The 24507-nt window shown below is 34.8% G+C and overlaps 1 protein-coding gene across 7 annotated transcripts in view; it reads left to right on the plus strand.

The window, feature by feature from the left end:
- sema6cb (semaphorin 6Cb) overlaps positions 1-24507 on the plus strand; it is a 274253-nt gene that overhangs the window by 114230 nt on the left and 135516 nt on the right. For 5 of the 7 annotated variants that reach the window (XM_009292336.5, XM_009292337.5, XM_009292338.5 and 2 more), the window contains one exon: positions 8202-8306. The gene's annotated coding sequence lies outside the window, so the exon portion shown is untranslated. 7 annotated transcript variants of the gene reach the window in all.

Raw genomic sequence — 24507 nt, forward strand, 5'->3', positions numbered from 1 at the left:
TGCTTAATGAATTGCCAACCTATCCAGCATTTGTTTCAGCGGATGCCCTTCCAGCTGCAACCCAGTTCTAGAAAACACCCATACACTCTCACCTGCACACACATACACTACAGCCAATTTAGTTTATTCAAGTCACCTAAACCACATATCCTTGGACTGTGTGGGAAACCGGAGCACCCGGAGGAAGCCCATGCAAACACAAAGAGAACATGCAAACTCCACACAGATATGTCAGCTGACCCAGACGGCACTCGAACCAGCGACCTACTTGCTGTGAGGCGACAGTGCTAACCCCTGAGCCACTGTGCCGCCATTGTGCACATTCATTATCATGATATATTGAATTATGTCTATTGTCTCTTTAAGACCACCTATTTGTATGTCAAAAATAGAAATCATATCATATAATATATAGTGAAATATATAACACAACTTAAATAAAATTGATAGAATTAGATGCTGTAAAGATGCAATACAGCTCAGATATAGTCATGACCATTAAATCTTTGAGTTAGTCAATATGAGAGAATGCTTGGACTACAATGAGACTACCAGTAAATCACAGCACACACACAAATTCTGTGATTAAATATGTAATTTAGCCAACAGGGGATGTACTTTCAAATAGTTTCTACATTATCTTTTTTTTATCCTTGAGTTCATATTTCCAAACTGCGACACACTCCGACCAAAGTCTGTATTGATTTTATTGCAGTGTAACTTCATGCTTGGAGAGTTACATTAGCTTCATTTCAAATGAACTGTGTTTGATGGATTTGCTCATTCAAAGCGCCAACGACATCCACCGAGCCAAACAAGAATGAACTACGGTTTCACCCTCCGCAGCGAGAGGCGTAAACACAGGATGCTGGAAGTGTTAGTGTGTGTGTATAAACTCCATTCAGCTTTCACAGGAGCTTAAAAAATGTCAGTGTTTGGGAAGTTACAAGTCATTTATTATTACAAGGATTGGTCAATACAGCGTTCCAGTCATGCTGGAAGATGAACTACTATCTGTCTTGCAAAATGCCTGTTCATTAGCTCTACACCTATATACACACACCGTGTCTCAAAAAAATCCAAGCAAAGTTAATTCTGTCAATTTCATCAAAATACCTCCAATTTTAGTTATATTTTGTAATTAGATGGCAAATAGATGAAATTATATGATATGCGTTCTTCACCACACCTGATTTATATCACCTTGTTAAACAATGAGAACCCAAATATTGACAGAACGCTTCGATTTTATTACTTGCAAACTGAATAAACACGCACAAATAAAGCAACATTTACATATAAGAGTCAATAAGGGTGCTTTCACACCTGGTTCGAATGCCTGGTCTGAACCCAAGTTCGATAGTCCCCGGTAAACCCCGGTACGCTTGTGTCATCAACCTGGTATTTTGTGTACAGCTGTTGCCAGGTTAATAAACAAAAATAGTTTGACATGTCTTACTAATACAGTAAGTGATTTTATAGACAGTTTACATTTTTATGTGCACATGTATGGATTAAAGAAAATATATTTCCAGCTTCTATAAACCTTGTTTTGTCTTCAGATCGCTTAAAATAAGTTTTAAAATCACTTTGAAAAAGGTACCGCTCATTTACCTTACCCTTACTTCTGAGGATGCAGCCTTTGAAATGAGACAGCTACAGTCGTTCTGCTTTTACTGAAACTTTTGGTTTTTGTTACCAAAATCAAAACACAGAGAGCCACTGGCATCTATATGCAGCAAAAAAAAACAACAACAACAACATTAAAAACGTTTAGAACATCACGTGATGTCTGCAGAAGTTGTTTTTGGTGGAGACAAGCAGACATTATCACTGTTTGCACTGGGTCAGTCCCGCTTGTCGCCAAGGTAGGTGATACACAGACATACAGTACACACACATAATTTTGAACGTTATGAAAGCGATAGTTTGTTGTACAGTTGGCAGTTCACTATAGTTATTTGGTACGATTGCATTATATCAGAAGTGAACCATTTGCACAAACCGTACCCCAGACCACATCTGGGGTACGGTTGTGTTTTTTTAGACATGTGTAGAAGTTAACTTTTAGTTTTAAAGACTGCATGAGAAGGAAGTTGCTGAGACTTTTATTTCAGTATGATAATGTACTTCTGACTAAAACTGATATTGAGTAGGGCTTTTTTTCTACATTGTTGCATCATCCACTTGTAGCAAACTAATGGTAAAAGAGGTGTGATTAAAAGCATTGTGGCTGACACTGTGAATCTGACAACAACAGAGAAGGACTACCACTTCGAAAGTAGAAACAAATAGACAGACCAATTACAAAACAACCTTTTTTTTCAGTGGATTAATTTGCACTGATTAATTGTTCACCTAAAGAATAACATTTTGGATTTCTCATGGGCTTTAGCTCTGGGTATGTTTGCCTATAGCTTTTTAAAAGAGTATTTAAATCAAATATGAATGGTTGTATTAAACAACAACTGCCATAAAAGCAAAAAGTACTCAAGGTTGCTGAGGTCGTGACCGCATTACAGTCCCATGTTGCTTCACAAAATTGTTTTATTTATTTCAAAGGCCCACAGCAGCAAAAGAATGTAAACCCACACAGACACTTAGCAGGCATGAATGAATATATGAGATAATAGAATAAAGATAGTAGAATTTTTCCTTGTTTTGACAAAAAAAAAAAAAGAAATACGAAAGTTTATTGTTTATTGAAAACAAATTCTCCTTCTCCCAAACACACATAAGCATGAAAAAAACTTGTCTTTTCAGTGCTACTCGTGACTTTAGCAATAAAAAAGTAAGTTTGTAACTGTTGAACACTACAGAGATGCACATACTTAAGTGATTTAAATGCACTTATTCTTTCTCTCTCTCTCTCTACTATGTACATTAGTGATGAAATTTATCCACATATCCCATCATAATCCTCAATTCCTTGAGATGTTAATGAGTAAGAAACCAGTTTTGCATGCCATTTCACAGGAAAAATATAATAAAGGTTTTGAAAAATATAATCTGGTCAATGCTTCTACATATGGTAATGGTGATATGAGCAGAATAATTTAGTTTAGCCTGTTGAATTATTAGGAATATTGCACACCTGAAGTGCAACATTGCATCACCATTTCAGAATTATTTTATAATCATTTTTGAAGCTCCGTCATCAATTAATCCTTATATATTTGGCATAAATATGCATTAGTGGGCCAGGTTCATTATAGTCTGTTTTATAATTGATCATTATTAGAATGTGTAGAAGCCTTTCAACGATTTAATAATAACAAAAGAACGAAAAGAGTGATATATGGTGCCTCCACATTTCTAAGATGTTCTCATAATCTCACAATATGACATTTTGATCTCAGTTCATTTAAATTTATTGTTGCAATGCATTTGCATATCTCAAAGCCAGCTAACTTTAGCTTTGTTCTACTATTTAATAAAAAATGTTAGTTTGTTTAAGAGTGTTTGAAATGAAAAACAGATTTGTTTAATATACTTAATCACAAAGTTTCTGTATCTTCAAGTGTTTGTATTGAATAGGTTTATCTCCAGTGTTGGAGAAAGATACTTTTAAAAGTAATGCATTACAATATTGAGTCACTCCCCAAAAAAGTAACTTAGTTACAGAGTCGAGTGAACGCATTACTGCATTCTAATGACATTATTGATGAACACAGTAACAAAACTAATTACATTTTTAAATGTGTGTAATTTTGATTACAGTTACTTAAGTCACTAGTTGCATTACTTGCATTACAAATATAGATTTTAGAAAACAATATTTGCTTTTTTTTTAAGCCGCGTTTTCCGCTGCAACGTCAGTTAAAGAGAATTCCCTTTTAAACTGCTGGAGAACGCGAATGATGCTGAAATAGCTGCTGACGAGGGTCGCTACTGCTTCAAGTGGAAATACAGAAATTACTTTGATTTTATTGAGAATAAAAACAAAAATATTTCTGTGAAATATTCCAGTCTATAAAGAACGTAAAGAGCGTTTACATTTTGTCTCCATGACCGCAGATATGGTGTTTTTTCTACTATGATTGTTAGTGGTTACATGTATCCAGTTTTCTTCTAAAATGTCTTCTTTTGTGTTCAAAAGGAAAAAAAATGTAACCGGTTTGGGACAAGTGAAGTAAATAATGAGATAATTTTAAGTTTTGGGCAAACTATCTCTTTAAATCTAAATTGGTTATGAATTTGTCAAGCTGCTGTGCTAAACCCATTGTCATGTTTTTTAGTGAATAATAAATTACTGAAAGAGCTGCAGTTTGTTTTGTATGTTTTATATGTTTTAAAGTAACCTCAAAGTTAAATAATTACTAATCTGATTACTTTTACATTAAGTAATTAGTAATTTAATCAAATTACAATTTCCCAGTAGTAATTTTTTATGGATTACTTTTTTAAAGTACCTTACCCAACACTGCTTAGTTACTTCTTATTGTAAGTAATGTTACATTTTAGGGCTTTTTCCCTTCCTTTTTTAATAGAGGAGCTCTACAATTAACAACACACTGTATTACCAACATCTTTATTTACCTTAAAAAAACACATAAAAATATATATATATTTTAAGATGATGTTATCCTCTGAGAACTTCCTGACCCCAGAGCCATGCTGTATACAGAATAATGAAAGTTTAAAGCAGTGTGTTTGCTACTTTTATCCTGTTTCTCTTATTAATTACGTAAAATCACTGTCCATTGAGACCAAAGTAGTGAATCTTGCTATTTTAACCTGCCTGCTCCCAAAACGGCTGAACTCCGAGACAATAGTAATATTTTGGCTATAACAAATGTCTGTGTGTGTCATCTGCTATGGTATGTTTTGTTCACACTGTCTTCTAGCATAATACAAATGGTTGAGTTCAGACACCAGTTTCAAGCTTGTGAGCAATGAATGTTCTCCCTCCCTCACTTACACATCAAGCCCCCGGCTGGGACGTGTGGTGGTGGGGGGGAGTGAGTGATGGAAAGAGGAGGGTGAGAGGGCTAAATGCCTGAGCCACATGTGATAACTCACTAGCGGTTCACAAGGCTAACTGCGGTCAGAAAGTGATAGCCTTGCATGAATTTGTTCCGGGAAAATCCAGCCAGTCGCCCCTCAACCTCAGCAGGGGTTTTAAAAGATGCAGGAGTATGGAATTCCACAGCCGCTTAATTAAATCCGTGATTCACAACCTAACAAATTGTAGTATTTTTAGTTTTACTAGCACACGGCTGTATAAAACCCTCCTCTTTATTAAAATTTAAAGGGGACATGTCACAGAAATCTGACTTTTTGCATGTCTAAGCGCTATAATTGGGTCCCTGGTGTATTTATCAACACAGAAATTGTGGAAAGGTACATCCTAGTAACTTTGTTTTGGTAAGATTTTCTCTTTTACAAACAACTATACAAATGATTTACTAAACACTGAAAAAAGTCCTGGTGTGGGCTTGATGTTGTAACATCTCATTTCTTACATTGTGTTTGATAGATATATGCTTGTTTTGTTGTTTTTGGAGAGTCAGAATAGTTTCTAAAATCTAGATGGCATACAGCTGCAGATACGCATCAATATAGCATAATTATTTTCACTGCACCACTATAATAAATACGTTCACATTACTACTTTAGGGTTAGGGTAGGGGTAGATGTTAATTTAATGTGTAATTCAATAAATAATATGAATAATACTTGGCATAATTGCTGTTCCCCAGTAATGGGTTGCAGCTGGAAGGGCATCCGCTGCGTAAAACTAATGCTGGATAAGTTGGTGGTTCATTCCACTGTGGCGACCCCTGATAAATAAAGGGTCTAAGTCCAAAAAAAAAAAGATTGAATAATTGCTGTTTTTACATTGCTGTGATGGTTGGGTTTAGTGTTGGGGTAGTGTTAGACGTTAATAAAATACAATTCAATGCATAAATTAATAAATAATATAAATAATTCTCGTTAACTTCCGGCCAAAGCTGTATCCCTTCTAGCAACAACCCTCTAATGGAGAAGCAGCTAATATGCATTGTAAAGGGACACACAAAAACTGCTATATTTTTTCTCTCTCTCAAATAGAGGCATATTTAAAAGCTATAATAAATCTGTGCGGTGTTTTCAACTGAAACTTCACTGTATTCTACAGTGGACACCAGAGATTTATTTTACACTTACACCTACTACATTTACACTTATTTTAAACAAACAAAGTAAATGTAGTAATGTTGCAACTTAATTAGTTGAAATGCAGCCCATATAAATTGTTAGCAACCTCTTACCTTCAAGAAATTGAATAAATCCAATGAATAATTTTGTTCAGTGTATTAAAAAGGGGCATGTGTTTACTTACATCCCCATTAGCCATTGCTAATTTCTGGATGCTCTTCCTGGGGTTTAACAAATAAAATAACAAATTTACCCCAAATCATCATCAAAACTAATAAAAAGCACATTAAAATAAAACAGCAGAAACCAATACCAAAACCAAAAACAATAAATTGACACTAAACCATAATACCTAAACCAAAACCACAACCAAGGGAAAAAATACTTTGAGCCATAATTGTATAAACAATACAATAGAACATATATCATTTGAAAGTTTCATTTAAGTGTTTTTTTTTTCCAATAATTTTTAAACCTAATTAACATATAATCTCCTATTCAGTGGTGTAAAGTAATAAGTTACAAATACCCAAATGACTGTAATTGAGTACTTTTTTTTCCTCAGGAATTATACTTATAGTAGTATTAAAATGTGTGCTTTTACTCTTGTACTTTTAAAATGTTCTGTTGGTACTTTTACTGTGATGTGCTTCAACCTGCAGTGACTACTTCATATGTTTACTATTTCTTGTCTCTGGTGATTGACTAAGTAGATTAATTAATGTGATTTCTGTCCAATCAAATAAGTTTCACAGCATAATGCCAAAATCCCTTTAAGGCAAGTAATTTCAAAGCGCTTCTCAAGCAGAATGCTCGGGCATTCTCTCTGAATGGGGAAACATCAATGTTTGCCAAGCCTACGATTACATTACATATTTGAAATCACTAAAAATTCAGCAACAACTGTTTTAGAGTTTTCGTTTCTAAACGTTCGAATCAAACAAAATTAGCATGTTTTCAGGGTGCATGTGCACTGGAAAGAAACAAGATCATGACACTAACCTCATTTATGGCCGCTCAACACATTATCATCCTCTGGATAATGATCGTCCGATCACGCTTGATGGCAAATCCCCTCCAGAAATGACAGCGACTCTTTGTTTGCTAGTACTACCTGTGAGTGTTTGAGTAGTTGCTGTCATGTGATGCACGTTTGACTGGATGGACTGTATCTTGCATTTAAAACTGTTGTTTTTTTAAGTGTACTTGGTTCAATTAAAAGCACAGATTTTTATTAAGATATATTTTTTTTACGTTTGTGAAGCAAGTATTCGCTGAGATTCCAGTGTATTTGTTGACCACTAAACCTGTCGAAAAAGCACACGTCTGGTCCTAGCTTCTTCCCCAGAGAAATGTCAGTCTGTACCGATCAATGATTGGCTCCTGTACTAGTAGGCGGGGCTTTATTTGCCATATTGACCGTCACACTTTTTGAGTGACACTTTGTGTGTATTCTATAGTCATTGGTAATACTCATTACTCATGAGTATTTTAACAAGGGACACTTTTTACTCTTTGAGCTTTATTTAGAACACATACGTCTTCTCTACTTGCAACTTTACTTTTTTTTGGCAAGAAATGGTAGTTGAGTATAATATTTCAGCTAGTGGTCCGAAGAAAGCAGATGAGGTTAATAATAGATGGGCAGATGCGTATAGAAATATGACATCTTGTGTATTAAACACAAACCGCCTCCATGATTTTTCAGCATTTCTTTTTTCGACAGAAGCGGGTTAATGAACGGAAAGTTGCTTGAGCTTTCTTTTTTCCTCTCACAGATGGGAGTTCAGCTCCCAAGCAGAAACATCTGGTCCTGTTTAGAGTTATGCCGTGTGTGTTTATGAGTGTGTGTTTTTAAAGCACGAAGCGTAAGAGGGATATTTTCCTGAGCGCTGGGTGAGTTCTGAATCTTCCTCTGTCACGGGTCACCGGCCGGTTCACATTTCCTGCCAACACGAGTCACCTACAAACCAGCGCTTATTAGTCTACAAATCTCCAACATGGTCAGATCCAAATATATTTATGTCCCTTTTGTTTCTTTTTTTCTCTCTCTTTCTCAGGATCTAGAGTGAAAATCTCTTTTTTTGTTCCTGAAGTGTTGCCCGCCATCGACTCTTCGTGGACAACAGCGTTTCCACCACTGCTCATCTCCTGAAAGGATAACAGTGAGTTTTGAATTGGTTTCTCTCTCTCTGTTTACAGTGATTCGGGTTTCCTGCCTGCCATCATGGACACGCCAGTTCGTATTTCCTCTCTTCGTCATGGCAGACAAAATCAATTGTAGACACAGCAGTTTACAGAGACGTAGAATCAGTTTGAGATCAGCAGAACTAACAGACACGGATCGACCTGTCAGATTTGATGCACACCAGCTAGTTAAGGAGACGTGACTAACATTTAAGATACAGATCTGCGCTCATTCTGTCACATTGTTTTGAATTAACTAAGTCGGACTGTGAAATATAATTTGTTGGGAGCAGGTAGAATCTGCTATAGCCTTTATCATGCCACAAATGGAAATGGCTGCATGAAAATTATTCATTTTTTATTTCTTAATTGAAACCGAGTCACTAGATTATTGAATAGATATTACTGTTTGATGTGGAAACCCATTTGCAACTTGAGTAATAAATAAATGAAAGGTATTTTGACAGTTGCTTCCATTGTTATGACATTGCTCATTCCTTCATTCATTTTCCTTCAGCTTAGTCCCTTTATTTATTAGGGGTCGCCACAGCAGAATGTACCGGCAACTTATCCAGCATATGTTTTACACAGCGGATACCCTTCCTTCTGCAACCCAATACTGGGAAACACCCATACACTCTCACATTTACACACTCAAACACTACAGCCAATTTAGTTAATTCAATTGACCTATAGCACATGTCTTTGGACTGTATGGAAACCGGAGCACCTGGAGGAAACCCTTGCGTACACAAACATGCAAACTCCTCACAGAAATGAACCGCTGAGCCACCTATTACTTTGTTAAAAATGCTAATTATTGTTTATCAGAATTTCACAATTTGACTTGAGTAATAAAACCTTGCTTGTCTTAACATTTGCTTTATTTTTTATTACATTCTCTTATACATTTTACTGTGTAAAATTAAAACTGCATGGACCCAAAATTCTCATAGAAATCAGTCAAGTTTGGTGAAGAAAAATTCATGGTTTAGGCATACATTCAATATGTTGGCAAGCAAGAGATCTGCAGAGTGGATGGCAACATTATCAGCCTGAGGTATCAAGACATTTGCGCTGCCCATTACGTTACAAACCAAAGGAGGGGGAAAATTCATCAGCAGGATAGTGCTCATTCTTATACTTCAGCCTCCACACCAAAGTTCCTGAAAGCAAAGGTCAAAGTGCTCCAGGACTGGCCAGCCCAGTCACCAGAAATTAACATTATTGAGCATGTCTGGGGTAAAATGGAGGAGACATTGAAGATGAATCCAAAAAATCTTGATGAACTCTGGGAGTCCTGCAAGAACGCTTTCTTTGCCATTCCATATGACTTTAATAATAAGTTATTTGAGTCATTGCAGAGATGTGTGGTTGCAGTCCTCCAAGCTCATGGGAGTCATACACAAAATTTATTATTTTTCCCCTACACCATGACTTTATATTCTATACTGGAATATATATATTTCTGTTAATTGACAATACTTTTGTCTAAGCAAAGTCAGACCTTACTATCTGAATTAATTCATTAAAAATCAAGGCATGATCATGTTTTTATTTTTGTAAAAAGAAGCATAATCTAGAGGCTCTTGGCTTTCATAAAAGCCACTTTTGAGACTAATTGATCATCTAGAAGTCCAGATATTATTTGTTGTTTCTAAAACTTTAGCTTCAAGACTTTTGTCAGGTAGTGTACGTATATCTGCGGCTTTTGTGTCAGTATTGGCTTTTGTTAGTTTTTCTTAAATTGTTACTTTACATTAACATAGTTTCCTATGTTTTCCCCTCGTAATTGTAATTTTTGAACATTTTTTTGTTCTAAGAATTTTAGCGTTTACTCTGCAATGGCTATATGCATATTTTTGTTGGCTACAGTTGTTCAATTTCCAGCACAAGGAAATATGATGCTAGTCAATTACCATGAAATGAAACTACATCCTTGATATGACTTCTTGCCCATAACAATTCACCCTTAAGAGGATCGTATGATGGATTTTTGGCCCGCGATGAAATGACCTTTGTTTTTCTGGTCAAACACTTGGCACTGACTAAATCTGACATGCCCTCACATCATTTGAGCTGCAGCATTGTTCATTCAGCCTTTCTCTCTCTCTTCCACGCTGCCCTCTGAGCAGAAACAACCGCGTAAGCACTCACATTCTAGATTTCTCTCTGTCCATCCCTTTTGTCCAGGAAATCCACATTTTCATTCAAAGGTCACCGATGGCTACAGAGAGTTGCTGGGAGCCGTATTCAGTCACGTTGTGTCATACTGTTTATCCTGGAGGTTGTTGGTGTGTTATGGATGGTTTGATGTAGACCTGAGCCCTGCAGGTTTGGAAGGCTGACACTGGACTGGCCTGTACCAACTAGGTGAAAGGTGAGGCGAGAAAGCTTGCAGGCTGGGTTTTTTGTGAATCTCTGATGGGTGAACTCCAGTGATGGTAGGAAAATAGGTGTTTTTTGAAGTATGGATTGGTTTGTTGTCTTATTTTGAAGTCAATATGAAATTGGTTTTATTTATCTTTTTTTTTTTTCTAAATCGTTTGTTAGTTTGGTTATTCTGGATTTGATATTTGTTACCATATGAAGGAGGAACTCCTTTGAAATGAGTTTTACTTTTTTGTTTCAATTTCATTCCTGTTAAAGTTTAACCCTTTGAGAAAGGATTCTGTAATTATTCTTAAATGTAAAGTATATGTTATTAATTTGTTATTTAACTCTAAAAGATGCTGAGCTGATTTAAACCATCAAATATGGACTAATTTTAACCATTATTAATAGCACATTTTAACTGTTGGTTTTGTCCACTTGATCTAGTGTATGTTTAAAACAACCTTATTATTATTATTATTATTATTATCATTATTATTATTATTATTATCGTTGTTGTTGTTGTTATATTATTATATGTTTTGTTTTTATTGTTGTTGTTGTGTTAAACAATGTACTGCTGTTATTTGTTTTATTGTTTAAAGTTCTAATAACAAAAACACAAATATTGATTAAATATATATATATATATATATATATATATATATATATATATATATATATTTTTTTTTTTTTTTTTAGTTGTTGTAAAAATTATTTCATTATATTATTATTCAACAAAATTTTTAAATGTTAATATGTTACACTTTATTGAAGTTAAAACATCAGTATTAAAACAAATCTAATCCCAAATATAAACTAATGTCTAAAACAGGATGCATTTTATTTGTTTTTATGTGCAAAAAATTCTTTAAATGAAATTTTTTTTATTTCAAATTTAGGAGAAATACCATCCGTAAGATTTACTCAAACATAACTAAATACTTAAAATCATATATTATAATTTTTCCCCATACACTGTAAAAATATCTGTAAATTAGAAATTATTCAAAATTTTGTGATTCATGGTTTTATTTATTTTTTCCATGTTTATTTATACTTTTAAACTTCATTATGGATCTTGATCTTTATTCCAACTTATTCTAAATTTTTTAAAAAGTGACTTAACATTTTTAATAGTTTAAAGTGATGTATTGTCTGGGTTTGTATTGAAAATTACAGTACAAACATATGCATTTCTCTATATAATATTTCCTATACTTTATAATATTTCAAACTACTAAAATGTCAATAAAAGTAACATAAAAACTATAAATAAAAACTGTCGACAGCAGATATTAACATCCAATAATGCAATTCACAACTGTAAGTAAATGAAAAACACTTGTGAATCACAAAATATAGAAGCTATTAGTTAACAGATATATTTTACATTGTACCTCAGAAAAAAATGGTACAATGTTGTACCAAAGACGGTACAAACCCTTGTAACTGTACCTTTTTATGAAACAGAATTGTACATTAAGACAAAGAAACAAATTTGTATCATTGCAGTTTGTACCTTTTAAGGACATGATTTTTACCATGGGAAACCAAAATGTACCTTTGAACCTTTAAAACCTGCAGGTACAATATTGTACCTTCATCAAATCTGATCCTCGAAGGTACCACAAGACACTTTGTACCATAACAGTGTCAAATGTGTTCCTTCAAGAACTATTAAAAGGCATTTTGTTATATCCAAAATGTGGCAATTTGTTTTCAGTAAATATAAAACATCAAATACATTTTTAAACAATGTTTTTTTTTTTAAAGTTTATTTTTGTGTAAATGCACCTTTTCCATTTACAACAAAAAATAAAAATACTTTAACAAATCAAAAGGTCTTTTTTTCTAAACATTTCACAAGACTTTTCACAAAAATGTTACAGAAATACATTCTCCCATGTACAATATATATTTTTCTCCAATTTTCACACATTACCTTTGTAATCTCCTAAAAATTAATTTAATTTACTTAATTTTAAAATAGAAATGACATTGTGCAAAAGTATTGTAACGAGATATGCACAATGTTTGATTAGCTTCACATTACTAAAATGTCTGCATGAACAGAGCGTGCAGGACTTTTGCCAGCTCACATGCGTAGGAAAGCAAACGCCAAAAGGTGCAGATATCAATGTATTTATCACAAAATGCTTACCAAATGTTTATTAAAAAGGCCTTAAATGTTTAGTTTACAATATATATAGTTTGTTACCAGTTGTTTTGTATTTAGAACTTAATAATTATATTCATAAGTTTCTTTAAACATATACTTTTAAAGGATTATTCATGTTTTAATATAGAAATTATTCATAAAATCACTTTGCCTTTACAGTAATATTCTTTTTCATATGTATCGTAATAAAGGAGTTGTCCAACACTTATTTACCTATTTTATGAGAACAAATGTGTACGTATATTTATATTTTTAATAGGCACAGTATTATAAGAGGTCTTTTCTGTACCGTACAGGTACAACTTTTACAAAGGTACAAAACTGCTCTTTAAGGAACATTATTTGTACCACCGTGTACCTGTTTTCCTGACAGTGTATCATATTGTTGAGACAAACTTTCTTTTTGTTGGCTTGTCTTGAAGATGCTGAGTTTAACTACAAATGATAGTGTTTCTCATGTATAACTGAAGTCAATCTGATTTATTTTTCATGTTCTATTGTTAACTCAGAAATGTATTACATTTCAGAAGTCAAATGTGTATGTGAATAGCATTTCATGTTGACTTTAAAGCAGAAACTTGTTGGCAGAGAATGTAACAATCCGTGTTTTGGCATGTTTTCCTTCAACATGTCTACATGTTACATGAGTAGGCGATCATTCGCTGACAGCATGCATAAGCATTTACACTATGCATCGATGATCACATAGGTCTGCAATCTCCTCTAAATGTGTTCAGTGAACTCACTGACCAAGAAGCATTGAACCCCTTTATTTAGAGTCTCTCACCAGAGATGGATGTAAACAAGGTTTAAGAGATGGATGAATCCCTTTCTCTCACTCCTCTTCATCTCTGGCACCACACATTCAAACATACAGCAGAGTGTGATTTCTCTGGCATGTAAGAAGTGTGGATTCTTTCATCTTTTTTTGTGCTGTGATGAGCAGATAGCCAATTCTCTGGCTTTTTGGCCTTGTGACTTTCTGACTCTGTGACCGTCTAATACTCTGACTCAGTCTGCCTCATTGTTGCCCATCACAGCAGGACTACAATGAATAGCGAAATCTCACCCAGCGAATAGGAAATTTCAGAGCAGTCATCTGGAACGGCACTTTAGACTTGAATACAATGATTGGACTGTGCGTGAGCCATTTAAAGTCGACAATAGCATATTCTGCATACTCTCTCTTGTTTTTTTATGACAGAAAAAGCCTGTAATAATGATTTGGCGTGGAATGATAATAATGCATGATTGAAATTGAGATTCAGAGCCAGGTTTACTACTAGTTGGTGCCAGTGCAAACCGACTTTTGGCTTTAAAAAAATCTGGCAAGTTTAACGCAAGACATGCAGTGAAAAAGGCTGGAACTGTTATTTTTGAGGGTGACATTATGGCATATAGTTTGTATTATTACTATTGAAAACAGATTTGGGTCACACTTTATGTATAATTCATGCTATTTACAAACCATGAACTAAGAGTTTAAGCTCTTAGTAAACTACTAATTAGCTGCTTATTAATAGATGGTAAGATAGTATTTTGGTTTAGTAATTGGGTATGATTAGGGATTTAAGATCATGCATTATAAGTGCTAATAAAGAGTTAATATCTTTATAATAGGCAGGTAATGAGTCAGTAGTGATGAAAACCAATGGTGTAAATTGTTATTTAAACTAAAGTGTTACCTAGATTTGATGCGATGTGATCATGGGTTTATTTATCCCATAGTTAAATGATATAAAAAATATATATATATATTTAACCCATTTTGGTCTTGGACTGGTTTCAGTAGTTGCTACTTTGTGCTGTTCATTGTAGAATGCATTTGCCATTAAGGGAAAAGCTGGTGCATTTAATTTTGGTCTGAACTGTCAATAATTGTCAGTATTTCACCGAACTTTCCACTCCCATCCATTGCTTTGATGTATTCCAATCTAATACTAAATACACCTTGTTTAGTAAATATGTCCCTTGACATTTCCTTAAAGGGAAAGTTCACCCAAAGATTATTATCATCATGTATTCACCCTTTTTTGAGGAACGTTGGAAATGGTAACCACATTCATAATAGGATAATGCAAGTTTCATTAGTTTCCATCATTCTTCAGAATATTTTCATAGTTCAGAAATCCTTTTTATTAGTGACAGCAGTGGTCGTTTAGTGAACTGCAAACTGCAGCTAGACATTTTTCTGCTCAAGCCTGCATTTACGCAGAAACATATATTCTTTCTTTAAAAAATCCTTCTAATGTGCGTCCATAAACAACCTAGAATTTTTTTTTAAAACCTTTGTTACAAGTTGTTTCACATTTTCAATAGAACTATGAGTAGTATCAAATTATATAAATATTGTATGTATAATATCATGCAGATTCTTACATACTTGAGTTCACTTAAATGGACAACTCATTAAAAATTAATGTTCTGTAAATATTTACTGATCTTCATGTGTAGTTTAAAACTGAAATGAGTTTGTGTAGTGCAGAAGATTCTGGAATATTTTATAAAAATTCCAAAAATGTTTGACTATGTACTGAACACAACTAGCAGCAGAAAAACATGTTCTTAAGAAATAAAAATGTTGTGATTCAGTTTTGAACTATATGAGGATCAGTAAATGATGGCTGAATATAATTTTGGGGACGAACAATCCCTTTGGGTGCATTTAACGTGCTTTAACTACAGTAAAACTGACCAACTCACCTCTACTTTCTCGAAAATAAAGGTACAAAACCTGTCACTAGGGTATTACTTTTCCAAAAGGTAATTTTTTTTGTACCCAACAACTCCACATTTTTACTTTAAAGGTCCAATAAAGTTTTTAGAAGTTAGTATCAAAGTTATTTGTTATATAGGATATCTATAAGCCAGTGTGCTCCACAACAGTGACAACATTCACATTTAGAAGATATAAAACTGATATAAACATGTAAAGCTTGTAGTTTGTCACTTCCACCCAAATTGATCAACGACTTTATTAACGTCAACTTACATTACATCTGACATGCTCCACCCTCTCCTCCCAAGATCATTTTCATTTGCTTTTCATTTGATGCATTTGAGCTCAACCACTCTCACTGGCAGAGCTGTGATAAAACAAAAAACTATTGGCTGTTTTTTTTTTTTTTTTTAATGCGCAGGAGCTACGATTTGTCCCACTCTCTCATCATGTTTCTGCTGAGAATACGTCAAACATCAAATAGAAAGGCATATTTTAAACCATTACACACAGGACCTTTTAAGTTACACTTGTGTAGCTCAAGGTACCATGAGGTACACGTTTGTACATTTTATGTACTAATTTGTGCCTTTAAAGTCCAAATGTAAACCCAATAAGTAAAAAATTGCTCCTTTTGAAAAAGTAGTGCCTCTGTGACAGGTTTTGTATTTTTATTTCTGAGCATGTACGTTGGACACACAAACCTAATCATCAGATTGGTTCCTCTACGCTCCAACAGGAAAACACTTGGCTGCGCAGGAAAAGCTTGGGGTTACAGTGAATTCCCATTTTCACCAGCAGATTGGCACTCAGGAATCACCAGCGTCAAGTTATTTTGGGTGTATTTATGCGTGTGTGTTGGTCCCCCGAGGCCTGTTTGAGTTGTGAGCTTCAGTGCCCTGAGACTAACAGGCAGGAGGAAGCAGATGGCTCCAAGGAGGGGTGACCCCTGAGCAGTTCTCTGACTCTGGCAGAATTATATCCTCCAGAGTCGCACACGTCTTGCTTCTGTAATCCTATAAGATACCCAAACACACATACACACATGTGCACGCGCACACACAAACGCACATGCTTGCACTCATTTTTGCACAACCTTTTTAATCTGCATGCTGCTCCTCCTCCTTCTGTCTTGTCCTGACAACTACTGATGGGCAACTGCTGGATTATGCTTAGTCCCTGAGTCAATTTTATAATATAGACTAGGGCTGAGCGAAATAACAATCTCATATCCTGATAAAAGTCATTTCATATCCCAATAACAATATATATATTTATACAACAGTTCTGTCTGGTTCTCGAATCTGATTGGCTGATAGCCGTGCTATATTCTGCAATATCAGAACTCCTACAGCCTCTTTACCCTTTGTGTATTACTCCGCCCATGTACAGCCAGCAAAAAGCAGACACTACAGATCTAAAGTTTAAAAGATGCACACTCAACTGTTTAACTGTCAGCTTATGATTTGAATCCGGAAGAAAGTAGTTCCTCATACAAAAGGGTTTTTGAGACTCTCCATGTTTGATTTGGTTTTTATATACACAATTATGTCGTCAAACTGTTGTATAAATGCAATATAACACTCGTAGCAGTGCGATATGGCTGTATATCAGCACTGGTGGGGGCACTAAGGCAACGCACGCCTCCCACCAGTGCCGATATACAGCCATATCGCACTGCTACTCGTGTGATATTACTCATATATATATATATATATATATATATATATATATATATATATATATATATATATATATATATATATATATATATATATATATATACATATATATATATATACATATATATATATATATATATACATATATATATATATACACATACATACATATGTGTGTGTTTGTGTGTGTGTTTCTTTAAATTCAATCAATTAATATTTGTATACATTAACAACATGGATAGTACTCACTGTTAAAAGATTCCTGTAGAAACTACAGTAACTTACTAGTAGCTGTTCATTAGTAACTTACTGTAAATAAATTACAGCAAAAATACTGTATTTACATTACATTTACACCACTTATCTTGGTGTATATGTCTTTATATAATCTTTACTCTAAAATATACAGTAATTTTCATAGTACAACTTTAAAATACAGTAACAAACGGCATAAATGTTCTAGAGTAAAATACAGGACAACAAAGATGAGGATCCACATGCAATTTAATAATCAAGAGTAGTCAGGCAGGTAATGGTCAAACAGGTGCAAACTGGAGCATTAGGGTAATCCAAAGAACGTGTTCAGAATAACAGGCAAATGGTTAGGACAGGCAGTATAACAGCACAAACAATAAAACAAACAAGCGGGCAAAAACACGGGAAGGCAAGACAAGGAAACACTTCGTAAAGCTAACAGTGAACAAGACTTAGCAAAGTCTTTGGGCGCTGTTTCTATGGTTCATCTGATTAGTCAATGAGCTTCCAGCTGTGTGAGTGCAATCAGGGAGAGAACCGGAACTGGTGTGTGTGGTGCATGATGGGATTTATTGTTCTTATCAGTGCATATGTGAAGTTCTCTAGCGATCTGCACAGGCTAGATCGCTGGCGATCGAGACAAGCATTGTACTTCTCATGATGCACTTATTCATGTTTCTGTCTGCATCCCCTTAATGGCGTGTAATATTGCGCTCATATGAATTATTAAAAAAAACACCAAAAACAATGTATTTTGTGACACCACAAAATAAAAGTTAGAGAATAATATGAAACAATAGACTTTTACTTTGTTCCTGAAATATATATTGTCCGATTGCACAGCCTTAATAAAGACTACTAATGCAAAACGTATTGTGCATATCCACAATGAGAGTGAAAGTGGAGTTATTAACAGAGCTTTTAAATGATCTCAAGAGATGTTGAATTTGATCCAGCTATAGTGAAAGAAAGTAAATGCCATATTTAATTTGGTGCTGTTAAAGCGGAGGCTGCTTTGGACTGAAGTACAGTGTGTTCAATATGCTGTATTGTTGATCGTTTGGCTAAATGGGGGAGGAAAAAAGTGTTTCCAATGCCTGATTGGGCGAACAGTCAACATCTGTTACGCTCCATGACAACAGCGGTATTGAACGTGCTGTACTTGGGCTCCAACACAGGCTGATGTTCATTACTGTTAAATATGGTGTCTATTTTGGGGTTAACGAAATTGTTTAATTTTGGTAATTAAGTATTTATATGTGATTTATCTTTTGGATTTTCTCTTTGGTGGATAACTTGGTGGAATCATCTACATATGTGCTGCCATATGCTGCTAAAAAAAGCCTATAGATGCATCAGATAAACAAAATTCAAAGCTGTTTGATGTGTGAGTCATTACTTTTTTAAGTAGATGGTTTGCAGGTGTTTGATAAATTGTGCTAATAAGTGAAGGTGAGAATATAGTTATTTTATTTCAGTTTTTAAAGTGATGAAAACTGGTCATTGAATTGTTTTGATTATTCATCATTATTGGCTCTTCATTGGCTATCTATCAAGTCCATCTTTAAATATTTAAAGGTATAGTTCACCTAAAAATAAAAATATTCTGTTAATCTGCTCGCCTTCAAATCACATGAGAGTTTTTTTCTTCAGTAGATTTTGTTGTTGTTGTTGTTGTTGTTGTTGTTGTTGTTGTTGTTGTTGTTGTTGTTGTTGTTGTTGTTGTTGTTGTTGTTGTTGTTGTTGAAATGTGGCTACTATTTTAAAAGTAAAAAAACAGCAAAATACAGGCAAAACCACATTAATATACTTGGCTCCTGACAATAAATTTGGTCTCATAAAGCCAAATGATGTCTCTGAAAGTATCGGAAGACATTGACTTATGTTTCATGAATCAGTAGAGATCATGGTTTTGGCTAGATATATTTGTATTTATATATTCTACTGAATAAATTAAAATCGCCTGCTTCTTGGATGGCCTTTAAACTAAATGCTGCTACTTGTTGGGAGAACTGTGTGTTGAGAAAAAATTATTGTCAGTATTTATTTCTCAGTTTTAAAATGTTTTCGCTATTTAAAAATATTTGATAATGTAACCATTGTTTAAAAGTTTGATATCTGTGAGACTTTTATGCTAAAAATCAGTAATTTAAAGATATATATTCACAATACTTTACTGATGGGTTTTGTACCAATAAAATGCAATGATTTCCTGGTAAAGTCAAAGCTATCATGATTGTCACGTGATCCTTCAGAAACTATTCGAAAATACATTTGTTTTGGTATACAATCATTGTGTGTTTACATACTTTAGATTAATTAAATTCCTCCTCGCTGATTAGAAGTATTGATTTCTGTCAAATCGAATGTGTGACCCAAAACCTACTGTAATTTACACGTTGCTCTAAATGATAAATGAGTCCTTATACATTAATTAGGAACTGGAAATGTCATATAAAGACCATGGGACATTTATACAAACTCAAAAGGTCTGGGTTACCTGTAAATCCATTATTTCGAAAACCTATTACTACTTGCATTTAGTCACCACTGAGTGTTCACTGACCATGATTTCAACATATAAAACTACATTAAATCAATAACACATAATTATTATAGTTCTTTTTAACATGTCTATATATGCCTGTTCACATGTAAATGAGTTGCTGTTTTAGAGAAACACACCAAAAACACTTTTGCAGATGTTTCTATGAAAAGCTCCTTACACTATAAAAAATGTAATGACAAGAAGCTTTTTATGTTGCTTTAACTTATTTAAATTAGTTAATAAGGTTTCAACTTTTTTTTTTTTTTTTTTTGAAGTTATAGAAAAAAGTTTAACTTAACATTTTAGTAAGTAGTTGGCATGTTCTCCCTGTGTTCGCGAGAGTTTTCTCCGGGTGCTCCGGTTTCCCCCACAGTCCAAAGAAATAGGTGAATTGAGTACGCAAAATTGGCCTTGGTGCATGAGTGTGTGGGTGAAAGTGAGAGCGTTTGGGTGTTTGCCATTGCTGGGTGACATGTGGAAGGGCATCCGCTGCGTAAAACAGACACCAGAATAGATGGCAGTTCATTCCGCTGTGATGACCCCTGATAAATAAGGGATCTAGCTAAAGAAAAGTGAATGAATGAATTTTAGTCAGTTTGACTGTTGTTGTTGATGAATTTGAGATGACTAAAAAAGTTCATTCGATTAAACTAAAAATGCTAAGTTAAGGTAAAGAATTATACTTACTTGAGGTAACTTAAGTCAGCAAGATTTTTTACAGTGTGTTTTCTTGTAGTTTTCTGGCTAATATTATTAAACTTGCTTCAGTTTAATAAGATTTAAATTTATTTTCCACTGATCCTTGAAGCGTGCTTGCACAAAACCCTCTTAAGACCAAAACTGAGATATCATGGAAAGGTCCCTGCAACCTTACTGCAACATCATTCTAGACATGTAGCTCCCATAAGCATCTGCTAAAGTAATTATGGTCTGAAGCTGGTATCAGCTGGGAGGAGCTGAGTAAAAAGCGTTCTCACGGCCCATTGTCATTCAGCAACAGTGCAGCATTAAGTGCTATATTGATCTTCTGATGCGACGCATCCGTCGGGATTCACCCACTGCTGATCCGAGATCAGGTCTGTCAGTCCTGGATGTCTCTCAAACGCCTCCTTTGGGGCATTCACAACCACCAAAGAGACCAAACAAGCCGTGTTGTGTGTCGATGTGTGACTCCATGTGAACTTAGCCAAACACCAAACCTGTTTTCTACTTTAATCTAGCCTAGATATCTCCACTCAGATGTTTGTCAAAAGATGTCATTATGCAAACTTTTCAGCTTGTTTTGAAACATCCACAAAGCTCAGTGAGTTATTAGTGTCTTCTCTGGTTTAACCATGAAGGATGGAGAATTCCTTTATTACGAGATGAGCGGCACGTCCCACCACATCGAATTCTAGTGGCTGAAGTGCCTCAGATGCTAGCGTCTCCCTTTCTAATTCAGACAGAACCTGCCTCACTCTCTTTAGGTGAAGTCCTGGAGAGCTGTTCTGATTGGTTGATCACTCTTCTTTGATCTGTCAAGTCCCTTCTTATTCTTCGATGCCTACCTACTTGATTTATGCCTGCTTCCTCCTGAGCTTCTCTCTATGGCTACGCAAAAAAGCTCATAAAATTTATATTGGCTGCCATAAACGCGGCACACATTACTGTTTAACATTTGGGGGTTGATAATATTTTTGTTGATTGTGTTTTTGATAAGGCTGTATTTGTTTAAGTTAGAAAAAAAGAATTTTGTATTGTAAAATGTATTCAAATGTTCTGATTTGGTATTCTAGAATTTGGTGTCATTTTGTTCCTGGAATTTTAAATGTTAATATTATCATAACTGATTCTGTAATTGGATCAAACATTTAGAAAAAGACAAATTAATGCCACAGAAGATCACAGAATTCATCAAGTCTTTTGTTAATACCCATTGCCATTCATGCTGTTGTTTTCCCTCCCAAAAAATGGAATATCCTGGATTATATTATAATATAATTACAGATCTGGCTTTTTTCTAGTTTCATGTTTTAAAATGCATAAAAAATATGAGATGAGATTGAAGACCAGGATAAAAATGTGAAAAATACCCCCCCCCCCCCCCCCCCCCCCCAAAAAAAATATTTGCATTTAAGGACATTAAATTATTGAATTAAAAATGAAACACTGACATATTTATTTAAAAATTGTTTTACATAAATGCTTATCTGTTGTATTTATTGAAGAATCTTGTGAAAAAATGTCTTATGCAAAAATACGGTTTTCCAAGTGGTCCACTACGTTATCATATTTTAAACTTTAGTCGATAGATAATGTAGCTGTGTGAACATAAACAACATCTCTAAATATAAGACCCTCAAAGTTTAATGTAAAGCAAGACAGAGTTACAGAGCTTGTTTGCAGTTTCTATATTTGGGCTTCCAAAAGACACGACACAAAGAGAAGATTTTATTTCAGTCATGTTCCAGAGTATTATAACAAGTATACAGCTAACATTTGACAAAGAACAGTTTCCAGAATCTCTCTCAGTTCAGTTCTGGATTCGGCTAAAAACTCCTCCAACCAAAACAGACGAAGCTGTGGATTGTGAGCTGCAACCTTTACAAATTTTTATTTGTTAAAATTGATATATTTCATGGATAGTGTCTTGCTTAAACAATATGTTGTAGCGAGAACATAAAGAAGGATGTAAACAATGGGAAATGCTGTTTGACACCGTTAACAATTTAGCTAGAAATTCATATTTACCCGTCAAACCCATGTAAACACCCACAATCTTCAGCAGCGCTGCAGTGTCTCTCTGTGTGCATGCTTTCCATGCGTTCCATATCTCAATTAACAAATTCGCAAAAGATATGTTATATTTAAAATTAAGTACACATGCTTATTCTGAATATATGTGAAAGACACTTATCAGATTTTATGCATGCATGCATGAGGTTCAGCTGTGTCCTCTTCATTTTCTCCCTGATTCAGGCATAAACTGATACGGCTAACAGCTACTCTGGCTCTGGCTTTACTTTGTGCAAAAGCACGTGCTTGTAGTTGTGTGACACTTTTCCTGGTGATGTGGAGTCAATCCGCAAATCACATAACGTTATGCTAGCTGACCAGGCAGATCCTCGTTTTAATGTTAGCTGAGTAGCTGTGAATAATCTAAGGACGATATGTAAAAAATAACTTGAGTTTTTACAAATAAAGCTTGGACACACATCTTATAAACACAACCAAGCCTTAAAAATGGACTGTGGACCACCGCTTTAAGCAGCTCATCTGATTTCAACACTGACAATAGAAAGTAAAATAAAGTACCAAAGTTATTGCTGCCAAAAATCTTTCTTTTTAAAATAAATTGGTATATTAGTATAGTTTAGAAATTGTAATATTTATTCATTAATTGTAATATATTGTTACACCTTTATCAATTAAATGGTAAACACATTTAATGTGATGAGAACATGTTATGAGAATTTTTCAAAAACATTTACAAACCTCATCAACCGCAATCTTTTAAATGGCAGTATATCTGATGACAACAGTGTACTGCCTTTCAGGAATGACCTGCGTATCGGCCAGCGAAGGGATCGCTAACACTCGCTCTTGTCTGATCTCGCCTCAGCTGTGGGCTTGAAAAGCTGCCAACAGCAGATAAATGCATTTAGCTGGATGTCCCTCCTCCTCCACCTCCTCTCCTCGCGGGGATGTGATGATTCTGAACTCCTCCCGGTCTCCGCCGAATGCTGTGGAAGTGAAGCGAGATGCCATTTCAGATGCCTGCAGAGGGCTAGATGGCAGCCGTGATACTGCAAATTGAGCTGTGGCGAGAACGTAACAAAGCCTTCGTGTTCAGCCAGCAAGATGTATTACATAAGGCGTATGAACCACCACAAAGTGATCCATTATTCATTTACTATCATGTAACTAATCAATCATTTATCATTTAAGTGTTTCTCACATCCACGCTCCTGTTAGCCGGCTTAAAACAGAATAATGCGAAGGCCCCGCCGTGTAAAGTGTTAACAAAGGGGCTCAGAAGAGCAACAGAAGCTCGTGATTAATGTGCGTATTAGACATGGAGAAGTGCTTTTTATTCGCAAAGGGTTCTGGCCTGAGTGTGAGACATTCACACCCTCTCATCTGATAATTGTACAATAGAGACACAGTGAATCACTCTTACCTCCTGCCCTCTCCTTATCTCCTCTTTTTTTTCAAATGCACAACACGTGAGAGCAATCGTAATCGCAATCACATTGACACGCTCTCGCTGTTGGGCCTTTAGCCATCGCTGACATGCTTTAACCAGTGCTTTCGCAAGTCCTTTAGAAACACCTGTTGGTATTCATGCTATTGTTTTCCCTCCAAAATAATGTTCTATTCTGGAGTATAATATAATTCTGGCTTTTTTTTATGTTTTATGTTTGAAAATGCATATGGAATG

Source organism: Danio rerio, chromosome 16 (assembly GCF_049306965.1).
Source record: "Danio rerio strain Tuebingen ecotype United States chromosome 16, GRCz12tu, whole genome shotgun sequence".
Taxonomy (NCBI): domain Eukaryota; kingdom Metazoa; phylum Chordata; class Actinopteri; order Cypriniformes; family Danionidae; genus Danio; species Danio rerio.